Source organism: Salvelinus namaycush, chromosome 13, assembly GCF_016432855.1.
Source record: "Salvelinus namaycush isolate Seneca chromosome 13, SaNama_1.0, whole genome shotgun sequence".
Classification (NCBI taxonomy): domain Eukaryota; kingdom Metazoa; phylum Chordata; class Actinopteri; order Salmoniformes; family Salmonidae; genus Salvelinus; species Salvelinus namaycush.
Window position 1 is genome coordinate 1900033 of NC_052319.1, and position 12434 is coordinate 1912466.

The 12434-nt window shown below is 45.4% G+C and overlaps 1 protein-coding gene across 8 annotated transcripts in view; it reads left to right on the top strand.

The window, feature by feature from the left end:
• LOC120058170 (LIM domain only protein 7-like) overlaps positions 1-12434 on the top strand; it is an 85103-nt gene that overhangs the window by 38004 nt on the left and 34665 nt on the right. The gene's annotated exons all lie outside the window — the stretch shown is intronic.

The window sequence follows — 12434 nt, forward strand, 5'->3', positions numbered from 1 at the left end:
AAATGTTGAATCAGTGGAAGGGACAATCCCTGGTTTTCAGATAACTTGTCAGAATTAATTAGAAAGAGAAATATATATTGGGCTCAAGCTAGACGTACAAATGCTCCTGTTGACTGGGCCTCCTTCAGAGCGCTAAGAAACAAATGCACAGGTTTGATCAGGAAGTCCAAATCAGATTGCTATTTCAATGCAGTCACAGAGAACCTAAACAACCCTACCAAGTTCAGGAAGCTAATCAAATCAGTGTCAGGTTCTAATGTATCCTCTGGCCTTCCTGACCATTTCATGATGGATTCTAATGAAAGATAAAGCTGATATTGTAGGGGGTTTTAACAAGCACTTCATATCTGTTCAGTTGTTAATAATGGTGGGGCCCAGGCCTCTAATGTAAGCTCTGTTACAGTCAACTATGATATAGGCCCTCATGTGAACCATTTTAACTTTGAGCCTGTTTCTTATACTGAGATCTATAAAGCACTAAAGGCAATGGACACTAACAAGTCTGCAGGTACAGACAACCGGGACCCCTACAGTGGTTCCTCCTTTAAAAGTTGCGCCATACTGCGGCCCACCTTGCGTGCTGCTGCAGCATTCTGTGGCATGTCATTTAATTCTCAGCCATTTCTTCTGTTACTGCAAGTTATTGCTAGTTTGACCACCAGAGGGTATCTTTGAGAAGCATTTGATACTATTCCATATTGGCATTATCAGAGAATGTAAAACATTTTTTGTAACAACATAGTATATGGGATTGAGTTTAAGAAATGTGGCTTGATTAATTTGATTAATATTATGGTGTTTCCATTCAGAGAAAAATTGTTCGTTTGTAAATTCAGACAGTTTCGCTGTCGGAGTGCAGTAGGGTTGATTTGAGCGTTCTGGCCTTAAAACGGCAGTCGAGCACCCAAGCTGCCGTTGGCTAGCTACTTCTAGACCTGTAGCGCCTTGTACCAAATGGTAGTTTGGACCTCACTTTATACGCGCAGAAAGATTTCAATGTGTTCATTGACAAAGCCCTTTCGGGTAAACTCCCTCTTTACCTCTGTAGTCTGGTCTCCTTCAACACCAGCAGTTACCATACCCGGTCATAGGTGCTTTTTACTTAAAGTCCCCAGGACATTCACAGTATTAGGCAAGACTGCCTTTTCTTCTTGTGCACCAGAGGCATGGAATAGTCTACAATCCATGTGTAATGGCAGTCGTAATCCTCCTCCTCGGACGAGGAGAGGCGAGACGGATCGGACCAATACGCAGAGTGGCTAGTTTCCATAGTGATTTAATAATTAACAAAAACAATATGCGATACAAAATAACTACCGTGACAGTCCTGTGTGGCGGAACACTGACACAAGAACAAACACCCACAAAACACACGTGAAACCCCGGCTGCCTTAGTATGATTCTCAATCAGGGACAACGATTGACAGCTGCCTCTGATTGAGAATCATACCAGGCCGAACACAAAACCCCAACATAGAAAATCACACATAGACAGCCCACCCCAACTCACGCCCTGACCAACTAAATAAATACATAAAAAGGAAAAACAGGTCAGGAACGTGACATAACCCCCCCTCCCTTAAGGTGCGAACTCCGGGCGCACCAGCATAAAGTCTAGGGGAGGGTCTGGGTGGGCGTCTGTCCACGGTGGCGGCTCTGGCGCTGGTCGTGGTCCCCACCCCACCATAGTCAAACCCCGCTTCCTTGGCCTCCTCCCAATGACCACCCTCCATATAAACCCCATTGGATTAAGGAGCAGCTCCGGACTGAGGGGCAGCTCCGGACTGAGGGGCAGCTCCGGACTGAGGGGCAGCTCCGGACTGAGGGGCAGCTCCGGACTGAGGGGCAGCTCCGGACTGAGGGGCAGCACCGGACTGAGGGGCAGCACCGGACTGAGGGGCGGATCCTGGCTGGCTGGCTCTGGCGGATCCTGGCTGGCTGGCTCTGGCGGATCCTGGCTGGCTGGCTCTGGCGGGTCCTGGCTGGACGGCTCTGGCTGGTCCTGGCTGGACGGCTCTGGCTGGTCCTGGCTGGACGGCTCTGGCTGGTCCTGGCTGGACGGCTCTGGCTGGTCCTGGCTGGACGGCTCTGGCTGGTCCTGGCTGGACGGCTCTGACTGATCCTGTCTGGCGGAAGGCTCTGGCTGATCCTGTCTGGCGGAAGGCTCTAGCGGCTCCTGTCTAGCGGATGGCTCTAGCGGCTCCTGTCTGGCAGACGGCTCTGAAGGCTCAGGACAGACGGGCGGCTTTGAAGACTCAGTACAGACGGGCGGCTTTGAAGGCTCGGGACAGACAGACAGCGCTGGGCAGGCAGGCAGCTCAGACAGCGCTGGGCAGGCAGGCAGCTCAGACAGCGCTGGGCAGGCAGGCAGCTCAGACAGCGCTGGGCAGGCAGGCAGCTCAGACAGCGCTGGGCAGGCAGGCAGCTCAGACAGCGCTGGGCAGGCAGGCAGCTCAGACAGTGCTGGGCAGGCAGACAGTTCAGACAGCGCTGGGCAGGCAGACAGTTCAGACAGCGCTGGGCAGGCAGACAGTTCAGACAGCGCTGGGCAGGCAGGCAGCTCAGACAGCGCTGGGCAGGCAGACAGCTCAGACAGCGCTGGGCAGGCAGACAGTTCAGACAGCGCTGGCCAGGCAGACAGTTCAGACACTGGCTGTGCTGGAGAGGAGGAAGGCTCTGACAGCGCTGGACAGGTGGGAGCAACTGGAGAGAGAAGACGGAGAGACAGCCTGGTGCGGGGAGCTGCCACCGGAGGGCTGGTACGTGGAGGTGGCACCGGAAAAACCGGACCGTGAAGGAGGACACGCGCTCTTGAGCACCGAGCCTGCCCAACCTTACCAGGTTGAATGGTCCCCGTAGCCCTGCCAGTGCGGCGAGGTGGAATAGCCCGCACTGGGCTATGCTGGCGAACCGGGGACACCATTTGTAAGGCTGGTGCCATGTATGCCGGCCCGAGGAGACGCACTGGAGGCCAGATGCGTTGGGCCGGCTTCATGACATCCGGCTCGATGCCCAACCTAGCCCTACCAGTGCGGCGAGGTGGAATAGCCCGCACTGGACTAAGCACGCGTACTGGGGACACCGTGCGCTTCACCGCATAACACGGTGTCTGACCAGTACCATGCCCTCTCACTCCACGGTAAGCACGGGGAGTTGGCTCAGGTATCCTACCCGGCTTTGCCACACTCTGCGTGTGCCCCCCCCCCCCCCCCCCAAGAAATGTTTGGGTCTGACTCTCGGGCTCCCAACCGCGTCGCCGCGCTGCCTCCTCATACCAGCGCCTCTCTGCCTTTGCTGCCTCCAACTCCGCCTTGGGACGGCGATATTCTCCTGGCTGAACCCAGGGTCCTTTGCCGTCCAGGATCTCCTCCCAAGTCCAAGAGTCCTGTGTCCTCTGTTGCTGCTGTCGCTGCCCTTTACCACTCCGCTTGATCCTTTGGTGGTGGGTGTTTCTGTAACGGCAGTCGTAATCCTCCTCCTCGGACGAGGAGAGGCGAGACGGATCGGACCAATACGCAGAGTGGCTAGTTTCCATAGTGATTTAATAATTAACAAAAACAATATGCGATACAAAATAACTACCGTGACAGTCCTGTGTGGCGGAACACTGACACAAGAACAAACACCCACAAAACACACATGAAACCCCGGCTGCCTAAGTATGATTCTCAATCAGGGACAACGATTGACAGCTGCCTCTGATTGAGAATCATACCAGGCCGAACACAAAACCCCAACATAGAAAATCACACATAGACAGCCCACCCCAACTCACGCCCTGACCAACTAAATAAATACAAGAAAAAGGAAAAACAGGTCAGGAACGTGACACCATGCTTAATCTAGATATGTTAGTGCCACTGAATGAATTTAAAATATTGATGGGAGACTCTGTTATAGAGGAGTGTAAATGCTTTTTTTAGGCTGGATCATGTTGTGTTGTATTGTATATTTTAATTATGTAATGTATTGATTGTTGCTGCTGCCTTGGCCAGGTCTCCCTTGAAAAAGAGACTCTGGGTCTCAAAGGGATTTTCCTGGTTAAATAAAGGTTAAATAAATAAAATGTATGTGTACATACTGTATATATGTATATTTATATATTATTATTTCCAATTGTATGTTTAAATTTATTTTATTTTTGTATGTATGCTGCTTTTGTTGTTAAGCGGAGGGAGGTGTTTCAATAAGTATATCAATAAGTATATCCCGAAGCCGCGGGTGGTCTGTAGCAACCGACAACAGCGATGTAGGAGTACATACTACAGACATACATACACACATATACAGTACCAGTCAAAAGTTTGGACACACCTACTCATTCAAGGGGTTTTCTTTATTTCTACTATTTTCTACATTGTGGAATAATAGTGAAGACATCAAAACTATGAAATAACACATATGGAACCATGTACAGTTGAAGTCGGAAGTTTACATAGACTTATTTTGGAGTCATTAAAACTCGTTTTTCAACCACTCCACACATTTCTTGTTAACAAACTATAATTTTGGCAAGTCGGTTAGGACATCTACTTTGTGCATGACAAAAGTAATTTTTCCAACAATTGTTTACAGACAGATTATTTCACTTCTAATTCACTGTATCACAATTCCAGTGGGTCAGAAGTTTACATACACTAAGTTGACTGTGCCTTTAAACAGCTTGGAAAATTCCAGAAAATGATGTCATGGCTTTAGAAGATTCTGATAGGCTAATTGACATAATTTGAGTCAGATGGAGGTGTACCTGTGGATGTATTTCAAGGCCTACCTTCAAACTCAGTGCCTCTTTGCTTGACATCATGGTATAATCAAAAGAAATCAGCCAAGACCTCAGAAAAAAAATTGTAGACCTCCACAAGTCTGGTTCGTCCTTGGGAGCAATTTCCAAATGCCTGAAAGTACCATGTTCATCTGTACAAATAATAGTACGCAAGTATAAACACCATGGGACCACTCAGCCGTCATACCGCTCAGGAAGGAGACACGTTCTGTCTCCTAGAGATGAACCTACTGTGGTGCGAAAAGTGAAAATCAATCCCAGAACAAGAACAAAGGACCTTGTGAAGATGCTGGAGGATACAGGTGCAAAGGTATCTATATCCACAGTATAACGAGTCCTATATCGACATAACCTGAAAGGCCGCTCAGCAAGGAAGAAGCCACTGCTCCAAACCCGCCATAAAAAAGCCAGACTACGGTTTGTAACTGCACATGGGGACAAAGATCGTACATTTTGGAGAAATGTCCTCTCGTCTGATGAAACAAAAATAGAACTGTTTGGCCATAATGACCATCGTTACGTTAGGCGTTTAAAAAAAGGGGGTGGCTTGCAAGCCGAAGAACACCATCCCAACCGTGAAGCACGGGGGTGGCAGCATCATGTTGTGGGGGTGCTTTGCTGCAGGAGGGACTGGTGCAATTCACAAAATAGATGGCATCATGAGGTAGAAAATGATGTGGATATGTTGAAGCAACATCTCAAGACATCAGTCAGGAAGTTAAAGCTTGGTCGCAAGTGGGTCTTCCAAATGGACAATGACCCCAAGCATACTTCCAAAGTTGTGGAAAATGGCTTAAGGACAACAAAGTCAAGGTATTGGAGTGGCCATCACAAAGCCCTGACCTCATCCTATGGAAAATGTGTGGGCAGAACTGAAAAAGTGTATGCGAGCAAGGAGGCCTACAAACCTGACTCAGTTACATCAGCTCTGTCAGGAGGAATGGGCCAATGTTTCACCCACCTTATAGTGGGAAGGTTGTGGAAGGCTCCCTGAAACATTTGACAATTTAAAGGCAATACTACCAAATACAAATTGACTGTATGTAAACTTCTGACCCACTGGGAATGTGATGATGAAAGAAATAAAAGCTGAAAGAAATAATTCTCTCTACTGTTACTCTGACATTTCACATTCTTAAAATAAAGTGGTGATCCTGACTGACCTAAGACAGGGAATTTTTACTAGAATTAAATGTCAGGAATTGAGAAAATCTGAGATGAAATGTATTTGGCTAAGGTGTATACAAACTTCCGACTTTAACCAAAAAAAGTGTTAAACAAATCAAAATATATTTTATATTTGAGGTTCTTCAATGTAGCCCCACTTTGCCTTGATGACATCTTTGCACACTCTTGGCATTCTCTCAACCAGCTTCACCTGGAATGCTTTTCCAAAAGTGTTGAAAGGTTCCCACATATGCTGAGCACTTGTTGGCTGCTTTTCCTTCACTCTGCGGTCCAACTCATACCAAACCATCTCAACTGGGTTGAGGTTGGGTGATTGTGGAGGCCAGGTCATCTGATGCAGCACTCCATCACTCTCCTTCTTGGTCAAATAGCCCTTACAAAACCTGGAGGTGTGTTGGGTCATTGTCCTGTTGAAAAACAAATGATAGTCCTGTTAAGCGCAAACCAGATGGGATATCGTATCGCTGCAGAAGGCTGTGGTAGCCATGCTGGTTAAGTGTGCCTTGAATTCTAAATAAATCACTGACAATTTCACCAACAAAGCACCCCCACACCATCACACCTCCTCCTCCATTGTTTTACAGTGGGAACCACACATGCGGAGATCATCCGTTCACCTACTCTACATCTCACAAAGACACAGAGGTTGGAACCAAAAATCTCAAATTTGGACTAATCAGACCAAAGGACAGATTTCCACCAGTCTAATGTCCATTGCACACGTTTCTTGGCCCAAGCAAGTCTCTTCTTATTATTGGTGTCCTTTAGTATTGGTTTCATTGCAGCAATTCGACCACGAAGGCCTGATTCACGTAGTGTCCTCTGAACAGGTGATGTTGAGATGTGTTAATTGAACTCTGTGAAGCATTTATTTGGGCTGCAATTTCTGAGGCTGGTAACTTTAATGAAGTTATCCTCTGCAGCAGATGTAACTCTGGGTCTTCCTTCCCTGTGTCGGTCCTCATGAGAGCCAGTTTCATCATAGCACGTGATGGTTTTTGCACTTGAAGAAACGTTCAACTTTCTGGAATGCTCTGGATTGACTGACCTTCATGTCTTAAAGTAATGATGGACTGTTGTTTCTCTTTGCTTATTTGAGCTGTTCTTGCCATAATATGGACTTGGTCTTTTACCAAATAGGGCTATCTTCTGTATACCACCCCTACCTTGTCATAACACAACTGATTGGCTTAAACACATTAAGAAGGAAAGAAATTCACCAAATTAACTTTTAACAAGGCACACATGTTAGTTGAAATGCATTCCAGGTGACTACCTCATGAAGCTGGTTGAGAGAATGCCAAGTGTTTGCTCCTACCTAACGCAGTAATTTATTTTGTAAATAGAATTTTGCTATTGTAAATGTTAGCATCACCTCCACCTTTGCGGGATACGTGGGGGATATGTTCACCAGTGTAACCAGGAGGAGAGGCCTCATTTAACACATTAAATTAATCATGTCTTAATCCATGTTTCAGTCAAGCCAATCACATCAAGATTATGATCAGTTAATTGACTATAACTGCCTTGGAAGTGAGGGATCTAACTTTAAGTAGCCCTATTTTGAGATGTGAGATATCACAATCTCTTTCAGTAATGACAGGAGGTCTTAATTCCAGTGAGATTGCTAAAGCAATCACCACCATGTTTAGTTTTGCCCAACCTAGATCGAGGCACAGACACAGTTTCAATAGTTGTTTTTGTTTTACCTTTATTTAACTAGGCAAGTCAGTTAACAGAAAATTCTTATTTACAATGACAGCCTAGGAACAGTGGGTTAACTGCCTTGTTCAGGGATAGAACAACAGATTTTTACCTTGTCAGCTCGGGGAGTCGATCTAGCAACCTTTCTGTTACTGGCCCAACGCTCTAACCGCTAGGCTACCTGCTGCGCTGACTACACTGACTGTGCTAGTGGCAGACTCCACTAAGCTGGCAGTCTAGCTAACAGCCTGTTACCTGGCCTGCACCCCATCTCATTGTGGAGCTAGAGGAGTTAGAGCCCTGTCAATGTTCATAGATAAGATGAGAGCACCCCTCCAGCTAGGATGGAGTCTGTCACTCCTCAGCAGGCCAGGCTTGGTCCTGTTTGTGAGTGAGTCCCAGAAAGAGGGCCAATTATCTACAAATTCTATCTTTTGGGAGGGGCAGAAAACAGTTTTCAACCAGCGATTGAGTTGTGAGACTGCTGTAGAGCTCATCACTCCCCCTAACTGGGAGGGGGCCAGAGACAATTACTCGATGCCAACACATCTTTCTAGCTGATTTACACGCTGAAGCTATGTTGTGCTTGGTGACCTCTGACTGTCTCGGAGCGTTCAGAGCGCACGCTGGACGCTCTGGCCAAGGAGTAGGGTTGAACTGAGCCTTCTGACCTAACAACAGCAGTCAAGCACCCAAGATAACTGGCTAGCTGGCTAACGTTGCTAGCTTGCTAGCTACTTCCATACAAAAGTGAGGGAACAGCTCACTCTGACCATTTGACTCATCCTAGCAGAGCTGGTTAGGCTGTTTTTATGTTATCTAGAGTGTTGGTGACTAGAGTGTTGGAAACTTTGCTGCTGGCAACAATTTGATCATGCTTTTTGCCAACGTTTACTGACACCGGCTGCATTCAACGGGTGTTGAGCATCCATACATTTGTCAGTTTTTCAGCGCTCTGGCACACTCAGACGAGGGCTCGGAAATTGGAGTAGATAGCCAGAGAGAATTTACCAGCTACGTATATCGACAGTTGTCACAGTAACATCAAGAACATTCTATTGAAATGGTTTCTTGCATTGTGGAGTCTTTTGTTTAGCGAGCTAAACAAAAAATTCATAACGTTACTACCCTGCATGAATCTGCAGGTAGCTAAACCAACCAGGTTCAATGTTAGCTAGTTAGCTATAACTAGCAATGCAAATGTCTCTGAGATATGAATAATATTACTACACAGATCAAACACATAACATTAGCTAGTGATCCAGCCAGCTAATGTTAGCTAGCTAACAGTACACATTAACTTGAAAGGAAAACGACTTTCTTACAAAATTAGAAACGTGTAATATCGGAATATGTAGCTAGCTAGACTTCTCTGCCACGGATGCCATGGTTGCCTTAGTGTCACGTCCTGACCTTAGTTCCGTTTTTGTGTCTCTATTTTAGTTTGGTCAGGGCGTGAGTTGGGGTGGGCAGTCTATGTTCTTTTTTCTAGGTTGTTGTTTTTCTATGTGTTTGGCCTGGTGTGGTTCCCAATCAGAGGCAGCTGTTTATCGTTGTCTCTGATTGGGAGCCATATTTAGGTATCCTGTTTTCCGTTGTGTGTTGTGAGTGATTGTTTCCTGTTTTAGTGTTTGTTTCACATTTCAGGACTGTTTCGGTTTGCGTTATTATTCACTTTGTTATTTTTGTATTTTGTCGTGTTCAGTGTTATTAAACTATCATGGACACTTACCACGCTGTATTTTGGTCCTCTTCTCCTGCACCAGACGAGAATCGTTACACTTAGTTTGAAGATGTAATCCGGATAGACAGGTGTTTTATACAACAGCCTTCTGTGTGTTCTCTTTTTATAGCCGTCTGCATATTTGCAATCAAACGGCAGAATTTTCTCCATCTCCTTAGCTGCCATACTCTAATTCCACCGTGCATTCCACTGATTTCAAAACTTGGTCCTCCAGAAGGCGGAGAGCAACACTTATGCAGTTCTACTACATGATATCTTTCAAAAAAGCCACATTAGAAAGGATTACCTACACATACTGTTCAGCTCATATTATAGACAGAAGCATGCTACATGGCAGACCAATCCAAACTCATCTCTCGGCATGTCCAGCCCACCCATTATCTCAGCCAATCATGGCTAGCGGGAAGGTTATTTTTCTGTGGCTGAACCAACTAGGCTCGTAATTTCACAATTTCATTTGTATTTACAGATGGCATACACGTTTGTTATTAATAAAGCACATGAAAGGTCACAAAAAAAAACACATTTAGATTTTTCTTTAAAGTTTATGTTCAAATGTCTCTCCTGTGAAGTACTGATGTGCATCATACGCCTAGTTTCCTGAAATGAGCCACATTTTAACAGATTGGATTCTTCCAGCTAAGGAGAGAGGCAGACTATCCCAGCATTGTAAGTCTGCTTTAAATCGTGTGACTAGACTCGCAAAGTTAGTTTCATGGAGGGTAGCCTGAGAATGTGTTATTTTCACACCTAAATAGGAAAAACCAGAGGGCAATAGATGGAAAGGCAGGACTCCAGGGGGAATTTGCTTGATCGGAAAACATTTTCTGAATGTTCAATTTGTAACCTGAGAATGATCCAATTGTGTTTAAAATATGCAGAATGTTACCGACAGAGTTCACATGGTTAGTCATATATAATAGTAAATCATCTGCATACAGTGACACTGTGTTCTTCACCAGCTTGGTGGATTCCATTGAATAATGATGATAATTTTAAGGCCAAGGAAAGCGGTTCTGTCGAAAGTGTAAAAAGGAGCGGGGAGTGAAATGGGACGATATTTTTTGAGTATAAGTGAGAGGGAGGCTTGAGTTTGCGTCGGTGGGAAAGAGCCCTGTGATAACGAGTCGGTGAACATATCTAATAGTAATGGGGCGAGGTGAGGAAATCGACGGGGAATCCATAAGGGCCTGGGGCCTTGCCACTTTGCATTGACTTTAGACCCTTTGTTATCTCATCTAGATGCAGAGCGTTATCCAGAACTTTATTCATGTCCATATCAATGGATTGTCTAAAAATGTTGTCCATAGCCGTATTGTCTCATGGGGGGTTCGGATTTGTAGAGGTTAGAATACAACGACACAAACGTTGAATAAATATTAGAGGAATCACTTGTAAGATTACAGGAAGAGTCATATACCTGAGAGATAAGATGAGATGCTGACTGGCGTTTAACTTTACCCCTAACTACATGTACAAAATAGCTCAACTAACATGTACCTCCGCACATTGACTTGTTACCGGTACTGTCACGCCCTGATCTGTTTCCCCTGTCCTTGTGCTTGTCTCCACCCCCTCCAGGTGTCGCCCATCTTTCCCACTTATCCTCTGGGTATTTATACCTGTGTTTTCTGTCTTTCTGTGCCAGTTCACCTTGTTTGTTCAAGTCAACCAGTGGTGGTCTCTGCTCCTTTTTCCCAAGTCTCTCTTTTTCCTCATCCTCCTGGTTTTTGACCCTTGCCTGTCCTGACCCTGTACCCACCCGCCTGACCACCCTGCCTGTCCCTGAGCCTGCCTGCTGTCATTTGCCTGCTCCTGTTACAATAAACATTGTTACTTCACACAGCCTGCACTTGGGTCTTACCTTGATTCCTGATAGGTACCCCCTGTATATAGCCTCCATATTGTTATTTTATTGTGTTACTTTTTATTACATTTTTTACTTTAGTTTATTTAGTAAATATTTTCTTAACTCTATTTCTTGAACTGCATTGTTGGTTACGGGTTTGTAAGTAAGCATTTCACGGTAATACAACAGGTGTAGACCTTACAGTGAAATGCTTATTTACCGGCTCTAACCAATAGTGCACAAAAAGTATTAGGTGAACAATAGGTAAGTAAAGAAATAAAACAACTGTAAAAAGACAGGCTATATACAGTAGCGAGGCTATAAAAGTAGCGAGGCTACATACAGACACCGGTTAGTCAGGCTGATTAAGGTAGTATGTACATGTAGATATGGTTAAAGTGACTATGCATATATGATGAACAGAGAGTAGCAGTAGCGTAAAAGAGGGGTTGGCGGGTGGCGGGACACAATGCAGATAGCCCGGTTAGCCAATGTGCGGGAGCACTGGTTGGTCGGCCCAAATGAGGTAGTATGTACATGAATGTATAGTTAAAGTGACTATGCGTATATGATAAACAGAGAGTAGCAGCAGCGTAAAAGAGGGGTTGGGAGGGGCACACAATGCAAATAGTCCGGGTAGCCATTTGATTACCTGTTCAGGAGTCTTATGGAGTCTTACTACAGAGTTCTGGAAGAGGGTGCCACTAACTATTGTATAACATCCTCCAGGATCTGAAATGATCTGTGAGGGTAAAAACTGTACTTATGAATCACAAAATTGATGTTCCCCTTCCCCTGGCATGCAAAACCTGTCCAACCCATGCTTTACGCAATCTAGTGTGGTCGTTAATATGTAGGGAACTGGGCCTGTTTAATCATCACCGATTAAACAGTCATCGACCATATCACTATATAAGCCATGGTTATTGTGTCCTTGTATAAATGTGTACACTCAAGTCAAAGCCATCCCAGCTGTCTACAGGTAACAACATACTGTATGATAGATCAGTCTAGTTCGTATTTGAAATGGGGAGAATGGAAATCTGAAAAGAACAGCTATTCTGGCCCAGTTTGTGCCTGTGGGTACAGGTGAAAGGAGAGCTTGTTTTGTAAAGGTACAGAGAGAAAGAGAGAGAGGGTAGAGAGTGCGCAGAAAAAGAAAGAGA